Here is a 10,047-nt window from a genome sequence, read left to right as displayed (position 1 = left end):
AATTGTTTGTGATTAGAAAACAAGTACAACCTTCAGCTCACAATGTCCAGGGGGTGAGAACGCTCTCCCACTATGGGACAGTTTAGTTGGCGCAATATAAGACAGTCTCCTTTTCCAATGGTTTGTTTTAGTAGCGTGAATCGTTTCTGTTCACACCAAGGTGAAGAGTGGAATAATTGAAGGAATGAATTTGAGACTCATGCTTATCACCTGTGGAAGATGGAGCTTCCAGCAAGTAGCAGATTTCATTGACCTTGTCAGGCATGATTGTAGATCTTTCAACCAAAGTCAGGAGAGTGAGACTCCCCATAGTGCTTTTACACCTGCATTGTTTGCTGTTTGTGGTTTTAGGCTGGGTTTCTGTACAGCACTTTGAGATATCAGCTGATGTACGAAGGGCTATATAAATAAATTTGATTTGATTTGATTTGATAGTATGTTGTACCAAAGTTGACTGACTAAAAGGGAACTTTACAGCTGAAGTTTGATGGTGCGCCTCTGGCTCTTTCAGGGTCATATGCTTTCCCTTTTCACCGGGAATGATCTGCAGTGCTACACTGTGCATTCAGGACTAGGGGCTGGTCACATGATGAAAAAGTATTCATGTGCGAATCAATCAATTTCCTCAAAAGTAGCTCCAAAACTATTGGGACAGTGATATTTTTGTTTTTTGTTTTGGCTCAATACTCCAGCACTTTGATACAATGACTATGAGGTTAAAGTGCAGACTGCCATGTTACATTTGAGGATAGTTTAATCCTTATTGGGCAAACCATTTTGACGTTTTTTTGTTGGTACATTTTAGTGGACCAAAAGTATTGGGACAATTTCACCAGTCAAAGGTTTCGTATGTGGTCCCATATTGCTAGTACGCAATGATTACATCAAGCTTGTGACTCGTCAAACTTGTTGGATGCATTTACTGTTTGTTTTGGTTGTGTTTCAGATTAGTTTGTGCTCAATAGAAATGAATGGTACATAATGTATTGTGTCATTTTGGAGTCACTATTATTGTAAATAAGAATAGAATAAACACAACGTGGATGCTACGATGATTAAGGATAATTCTGACTGAAACAGGAATAATGAGAAAGTTTAAAAAGTGACAAAGTTAGAGGCATAAATAATTAATTATTCATGATTCATCCATCTGTAATCATTGTAGCATCCACATTTATGTAGGAGTTTATTTACAATAAAAGTGACTCCAAAACGAAACAGTACATTATTTACCATTAATTATATTGGGCAAACAGCAAATGCATCCAACAAGTTTGTAGAGTCACAAGCTTGATGTAATCATTGCATGCGAGGGGACCAAATACTAAACTTTTGACTAACACATATAAGTTAATTTGTCAAAATCTTTTGGTTCCCTAAAATGGGGGGACTATGTACAAAAAGAGATGTATTTTCCAGAAGGTTCACCCGATATGGCTGAAAATACCCTTGAATTAAAGCTGTCAGTCTGCACTTTAACCTCATTGCATCATTTCAAATTCAAAGTGCTGGAGTAGAGAGTCAAAACAACAAGAAATGTGTCACTGTCCCAATACTTTTTGGAGCTCACTAATTACCTTTTTAAACTGTGGAATGGTCAAGTGTGTTTTTTTGCTTGTGGAAGGAAGGAAAACAAAACAAATAGGATAAAAAATAATATTAATGTATATAAAAATTATGTATGTAAAGAATGACACTATCTTAAGTGTTACACTATATGTAATGGTCTTTAAGTGCGTACAGTATATCAAGTTCAGACTGGAATACCTCATACCTCTGGATTGTAATGAGATGGAGCTTTAGAATGATGATGTGGCTAATAATGGCAGTGGGTCTCTCTCTCCCCCAACCATGAAACAGGCTCAGGAAATCTCTTTCATAGTGGTAGGATAAGCTTGCCCTGGTTTCATCAAAGAATGGTGCTCTGATGAAATGACACTGCAAGACACAAGCTCAGTGTAGGAAGAGGATGAAAGGATGAATGGAATGATGGATGCCTCATAGGGAGAGGGGGAGGCAAAAAGGGGAGGACAGGTGTGGTTGGGGGTGTAATACCTGTCACTGTTTGCCTGATCTTTGTGACAAGAACACGTAATGGGCTTTAAATGTCCCTGTCGACCTGTTCCAGTGGAAGAGCTTCTCTGTGGAGCTACTGCAGAAACACCGTCACTACCTCTCAACTGGGTTATGAGATGCACAGACAGACGTGTGTGTCAGGGGATGAGCGAGAGAGGGGAGACACTGGAGAAAGTGCTAATATTGACTCTGCAAATAGGAAATGGAACGATGGAAGGCTTCTGCAAACGTGCACTCTCCAAGGCCGCAGCAGAGTGTGTGTGTGTGTGTGTGTGTGTGTGTGTGTGTGTGTGTGTGTGTGTGTGTGTGTGTGTGTGTGTGTGTATACATCTGCTTATTTCTGCGCATAAAAAATATTCAGCATATACACAGTTTACAGTAGGTATAAAATATGCAGCGAAATGCTTATGTGCTAGCTCCCTCAACAATGCAGTACATTAATCAATAATAACAATGAAAAGAGTCAAGTCAAAAATAACAAGTAGATGAAGTAACAGAAGAAGTAGTATGCATAGTAGTAACAGAAGAAGTAGTATGCATAGTAATAATGGACGGAATTTACAAATATAAAGTGGGTGCTGGAATTAACAGTATATATTAAAATTGTAGTGTTGAATGAGTGCTTGCGTGTTCTTGTGTATGTGTATGTTTATGTGTGTTTGTGTGTGTGTAAGGGTTGCATGTGTGGGTAGTCAGAATAAATAATTTCTAACGTGCATATAGTCTCTCCAGTGCAAATAGTCTCTAAGGTGCAGGTCTGTTTAGGGAGACAGCTAGGTTTAGCTTTTCAGCAGTCTGATGGCCTGGCGGTAGAAGCTGACTCGGAGCCTGTTGGTCCGAGACCCAAAACTCTTACAACGCTTGCCAGGTGGTAACGGAGTGAACAGTCTGTGGTTTGGGTGACTGGTGTCCTTGGTTCTCTCAGGCCTTCTTCAGACATCGCCTGGTGTAGATGTCCTAGGAGGCATAGTGCTCGCCCCCAGTGATATATTGGGCCATCTGTACTAGAGCCTGACCGATAAATCGGTTGACCAATATTGTCTGCCTATATTAGCCTTTCACATAAATATTTGTATCTTTCTTTATTCCACGGATAAAGCGCCAATGTTGCTATATTTAGCAAGTATTTAGACCCCTCTAGCGACACATTTTCAAAAAAGCAACTAGCAACAAATCTAGTGACTTTTTCTGGTGCTATTGGAGACTCTGACGTGAAAGCACATATCGTTCTTACTCTTTTCACGAGCAGCGGGTGCTGCCGTGGGCCCCACCCCCGTCCCAAAGCACACAGGCGGCCCAGTCCCTCCCAGCTGCAGTCACAGCAGGAGATGTTCACCCCACCGCATCCAGACTGCAAATGAATCGCGCATGCAGGAAGCCGCCGCTGGCTGATCCCACCCTGGCTTACATTAAAAACATTTTTTTTACCTGAATTAGGGCCAGACTAGTTACCATAATTTTCTCACATTGCCATTGACAGTTTTTTCTTTTGTGTCTTTTTGGTCCATATAGATTGTTAATGTAGATTGTATACAATTGTTTAATTTTTTATGTTATGGTTAAAAATGTTAATGTTTTACTGTGACTTGTTGTATGATCCTAAGTGGACTATAAGGTTAAAAACCAAACCAAATGAAGAATACTAAACCAAATTTTTAAAAAATAAATTAAAAATTAAAAACGAAATAACTCCTCCAGAGTGTCTCTTTTGGGTCACTTTTACCAATCCCAAGCTTGGATAAAGGAGGAGGGTTGGAATTGTGACATAAAAAAAAAACAAGGATCGACAGAAGAAAGTTCATTTGAAGTTCTAAACATATTTAGGGTGTTTTTTACTCATGTTTTGTCTCTCCCACGGCATTATTCCTCTCTTTTACAGCGTCCATCACAATTAGATGCACATGTCCAATTATGCAAATTAGGTGATGACGTCAGTTAGCGACTTTTGGGACAGCCAATAGCTACTTTCCTTACTGAGGAGTTGGCAACACTGATCATTCAGCCCTAAGTCACAACGTGAGACAGAGTAGGCATTGGGGTTTGATGTTGGGTAGCTTGCCACAGCCAGCAACAGCATATTTGAAAAAGTAAATAATCAAAAGTACACTTCACCAAGCAAGCAGCCATGTCCTCATCACATTCTCACTCAGGTAACAATAACTGGCTGGCTAGCCAGCAAGGTAGATAGCCTAACTAAATTAGAATGTATGTTACTAAAACAAGTGCGGGAAGCATTTTCATGCATAAACATTTTCAGCCATCAACGCATGCCATTGGCAGTTGAAATATATAGCTAATACATTTTATATTGAAAAACAGTGTAATTTACATTATGGTTTCAGTACGAAAACGTTGTCTTAAGGAACAGCCAGCGTGTGCTTGTCATAACAAGTTCATTGCAGGTAGCCATATAGTGTTTGGTTGCATGACCTTCTGTACTCCATTGCCATATACGGTTGAAGTCGGAAGTTACATACAGCTTAGCCAAATACATTAAAACTCAGTTTTTCACCATTCCTGACATGTAATCCAAGTAAAAATTCCCTGTCTTAGGACAGTTAGGATCACCACTTTATTTTAAGAATGTGCAATGTCAGAATAATAGTAGAGAGAATGATTTATTTCAGCTTTTATTTCTTTCATCACATTCTCAGTGGGTCAGAAGTTTACATACACTCAATTAGTATTTGGTAGCATTGCCTTTAAATTGTTTAACTTGGGTCAAATGTTTTGGGTAGCCTTCCACAAGCTTCCCACAATAAGTTGGGTGAATTTTGGCCCATTCCTCCTGACAGAGCTGGTGTAACTGAGTCCGGTTTGTAGGCCTTCTTGCCCACACACACTTTTTCAGTACTGCTGACAAATTTTCTATAGGATTGAGGTTAGGGCTTTGTGATGGTCACTCCAATACCTTGACATTTTGCCACAACTTTGGAAGTATGCTTGGGGTCATTGTCCATTTGGAAGACCCATTTGCGACCAAGCTTTAACTTCCTGACTGATGTCTTGAGATTCAATATATCCACATAATTTTCGTGCATCATGATGCCATCTATTTTGTGAAGTGCACCAGTCCCTCCTGCAGCAAAGCACCCCCACAACATGATGCTGCCACCCCCGTGCTTCACGGTTGGGATGGTGTTCTTAGGCTTGCCAGCCTCCCCCCTTTTTCCTCCAAACATAACAACAGTCATTATGGCCAAACAGTTATATTTTTGTTTCATCAGACCAGAGGACATTTCTCTAAAAAGTATGATCTTTGTCCCCATGTGCAGTTGCAAACGTAGTCTGGCTTTTTTATGGCGGTTTTGGAGCCGTGGCTTCTTCCTTGCTAAGCGGCCTTTCAGGTTATGTCGATATAGGACTCGTTTTACTGTGGATATAGATACTTTTGTACCGGTTTCCTCCAGCATCGTCACTAGGTCCTTTGCTGTTGTTCTGGGAATGATTTGCACTTTTTTGCACCAAAGTACGTTCATCTCTAGGAGACAGAACGCGTCTCCTTCCTGAGCGGTATGATGGCTGCATGGTCCCATGGTGTTTATACTTGCGTACTATTGTTTGTACACATGAACGTGGTACTTTCAGGCGTTTGGAAATTACTCCCAAGGATGAACCAGACTTGTGGAGGTCTCCAATTTCTGTTCTGAGGTCTTGGCAGATTTCTTTAGATTTTCCCCTGATGTCAAGACCTTGAAATAATAATAATAATGAGTGAAATAATCTGTCTGTAAACAGTTGTTGTAAAAATGACTTGTCATGCACAAAGTAGATGTCTTATCCCACTTATCTAAAATATAGTTTGTTAACAAGAAATGTGTGGAGTTGTTGAAAAATTAGTTTTAATGATTCCAACGTAACTGTATGTAAACTCCCTCACGACGCCAGGACAGCGGAGTCAATCACCACCTTCCGGAGACTCCTGAAACCCCACCTCTTTAAGGAATACCTAGGATAGGATAAGTAATCCTTCTCACCCCCCTTTAAGATTTAGATGCACTATTGTAAAGTGACTATTCTACTGGATGTCATAAGGTAAATGTTAATGTAAATGTAAACTTCCAATAACTGTATTTTCAAATCTTTAAGTTGTATTTAAAAAGGTAAACTGAATTGTTTTGTATTTAATTTAATATTTGTAGAGAATACAGTAGCCCAATAATGGACTAAAGGAGACTAGCATTGCTCCTTGTATTCCAAGGACCCTACATATTCTGTTTAGAGGGCGAATTGACTCTGGCAGCCATAACAGCCAAATACTCCATCTAAACGTGAATCGATATTCGATTGTGGTACGGTTCTAGAAACATAAAGCCCTGTACTTTCATATCACATGAAACGCTGGGCCAATGAAGCCGGCCGGGTATGAACCAGGGTATGTAGTAACGCTTCTAGCACTGCGATGCAGTGACTTAGACCGCTGCCCCACTCAGGAGGCCCCAACCAGTTTTAACACCGTTGCAGCTGACAGTATTTTTCAGTGACAACATGTTTGTGGAGTCCGACTTCCATTTACAAACAGGTGTTAACTAATATAACTAATTAGCCCAGGTAGTCGACTTTGTCTTCCATCTGTTTTCCGTAAACAAGCATTGTAACTTGGAAATATGTCCGTGTAGGAACCCTAACCCGATAAAAGTGTTTAGTAGGTTAACCTTTTTTTTATTATTATTCCTCGCTGATATGAAAGCCACGTTCCTTATGTTTACATAAACGTACCATGAACGATGTGTATTAGCATTTAAAGCAAGCGTCGGGGCACTAAAGGTGGTTTGCATCTATGAATGGGGTAGAGGATTTTATTTAACCATTATTTAACTAGGCAAGTCAGTCGACTATGCAGTGCCTTCAGGATATGCAGTGCCTTCAGAAACATTTTGTTGTGTTACAGACTGATTTATTTCACACCCATCTACACACAATACCCCATAATGACAAAGTGAAAACAGGTTTTTAGACATTTGTGCTAATTTATTTTATTGAAAATAAAATACAGAAATATCGCATTTACATAAGTATTCACACATTGGCAGTGATTACAGAGCTTTGTACCCCTCGATCGTGCAATATTTGCACATTATTCTTTTTTAAATTCTCCAAACTCTGTCAAGTTGGTTGTTGGTTGTTGATCATTGCTAGACAGCCATTTGCAAGTCTTGCCATAGATTTTCAAACTGATTTAAGTCAAAATTGTCATCTTATTTGGCCTCGTGTTTTAGGTTATTGTCCTGCTGAAAGGTGAATTTGTCTCCCAGTGTCTGTTGGAAAGCAGACTGACCCAGGTTTTCCTGTAGGATTTTGCTTGTGCTTAGCTCTATTCTGATTATTCTTATCCTAAAAAACTAGCCTGCATTTTTGTTGTGACTAGGTGCACACCATCCAAAGTGAAATTGATAAATGGTCATGTCTATTTTAATATGTATGTTTCTATGATATCAATAGGTTGCCTCTGGACGGTTGACAGTATAATTTAAAACAACAGATATTCCCATTCAAGTTAACATTCTCCGAAGTGAAGACCTTCAACCATTTTTGTTGTACAATTTGAAAGTAGAAATGTCTATTTTAGTTCAATTTTAGCTAAGTCTTTAGCCACAATATGCCCCCCGTATTCAGGAGCATGTTGTGTCTACACTACAACATATGCGAATATGGCAAAAATTGTGATTTCAATATTTATCGATAATTTCTGTTCAATGATAGAATTTTTTTTTTTTTTTTTTCAAAACTAAGTTTGCAAGCTTTTAAATTATATTCATCTCAACCATTTATATTTTCCATGGTGGGGTATGCAATATACGTCAACTTTGACCACCTTTATCTCTTAAATGTTTTGGCATTCATGTTTACAAACGAGAAAATACTGTATGTATGGAAGGCTTTGTTCAAATCAGAAGGGGTGCTGACAAAAAGTGATTGAATTCAAATGGAATTACCCCATGTGTTCAGTACATGTAATGTCCCAGTAGTTGCTATCCAATATCCTTTCCTGATGTCCAATTCTATCCCAAGGGAGTTTTATTTCACACTGTAGTCTGTTCATGTGTAATAAGTTTGGATATTTTCCAGGAAAGTCCTTGTTCTTTTTTCGAGAATAACACTCACCTATCTATGCTCAGTACTGTCCAGGAATTTGTTATTGATAGTCTTGTCTTGTTGGCTGAGTCTCTTAAGAACAGATAGATACTGGTGTCACAACATGACATCAACATCACAACATGACATACAGACTACAGCGAAAACACAATAACCCAAAGCTTGTGTTTTAGTCATGTATTGCTCAGCGTGCAGTTGCACAAGCTGCTTATCCAATGTTTTCCCATTGCCAATTAAAAATAAACCTGGTTTTGGGAAGAAAGGAAATGAGATGGGGCATTTTCAGAAATCCCCTGGATGTGGACTTCTGGTGTTAATCCCTAATGTATACCTTATTCACAAACATCTATATCCCTGGACGTCGAGGGAAAATAAGTTGGGTGATCTTTAAACACGTATTTCCTAAAAGCCCTGGGACAAATATTGAACTTGTAACCGCTGTGTGTAATTCTGGGCTGCTACCATAACATAATTAATCTTACTAAAGGCTGATCTCGGACCAGATTATACAAGTGAGACATTTTCATCATCAAAGTCAAAGGATAAGAAACCTTATCACAGTTTAAGAGAATACCCCATCCAAGAATATGGCCTATATAGTTTTTAAGATGAGAGTGAGATTTAGGAAATAAAATAATTCAGATCCTAAATCATGTAGTTTGCAACCCACATCAGCCCCTTCTAAACTCTTGGAGACTCTGTTAAACCACATGCCTTGCGTGTGTCCCAGGAGACAGGAGACAACAGGTCTGATTTTCATACTGATGGACTTAAGAGAGTAATAATAACCCTTCCTGTGTATCCAGATAATGACAGGCCCCCAGTGTCCGGTCTGGAGTGTGTAGTCACTAGCTCTGCTGGTCAGCTACTACGTAGCAACATAGCGGTGCCAAAAGCCTATGTAAATTACCATCACCAGAACGGCCAAACCCCCAAAAACATTGTTACCCATTTTGGGCTATAAAATGTGTTTCTTATGATCAAGTTCGATCCCCATGGTTAATTATTTCAAAGTTATAAATCAAGATATTTCATCAAATTCTGACTACTACATTTGTCGTCATACAGGACCACGTGCTGAAACAAACCAATTACGGGCCGGAAGGCAACGAGGAGGCTCGCACCCTCGTGCAATAGACATTAAGGCTGACTCTCTCAGGCAGGATGAAAATGACTACATTGACCACGATCCTTTGCTAGTTAAGGTCACTTTCACCATGATCCTTAACGATTTTTGGTGCCATTCAGCCCAATTCAGCAACATGGCGTGCTTCAAATTCAAATACTTCTGTCTTCATGCTCCGTCGGGAGTTTTTCATAGGAATACATGGAAGATGTCAGCACTAATACATGGATGATGTCAGCACTAATACATGGATGATGTCAGCACTATCACTATCTACTGGTTTTAATTTCTATGGATAACACCGATACCATAGTATGTGTTATGTCCATTCGCCATACATACACCTCATTGGGATTTGTAGTCTGGCATTCATTAAACCAGGAACCCCCTCCCCATATATATTTTCTTGCACAGTTCCCAGAATAATTGTCCTAATCTTTGTCAAAGGTTGAGAACTTATGTCTATTTTGATGGGCCATCAACAAGTCTCCTCTCCTCCATTGGTGAAACCGTTGATGTGTACCCACTGGACTCTGGGCCAATGGAGAAATATGAGTACTGGTGTTGACCTGGGAAAAAGCAAAGTCGTCCATGTCCTCCCTCAGTTCATACCTCTTCCTCAGGCTGATATGGAAGCTGTTGTCCAGTCCCAGCCAGTGTTCTCCTTCTGCATTTCCAAACCCTCTCTTGTAGTGACTCAAGGGTCTGTAGAAGTTCATCCTCCTCAGGAACACTGTCCACTTCCCCCC

Source organism: Oncorhynchus keta, chromosome 13 (genome assembly GCF_023373465.1).
Source record: "Oncorhynchus keta strain PuntledgeMale-10-30-2019 chromosome 13, Oket_V2, whole genome shotgun sequence".
Classification (NCBI taxonomy): Eukaryota; Metazoa; Chordata; class Actinopteri; order Salmoniformes; family Salmonidae; genus Oncorhynchus; species Oncorhynchus keta.
The sequence above is the reverse complement of the archived record's forward strand: the minus strand, read 5'-3'. Positions refer to the sequence as shown.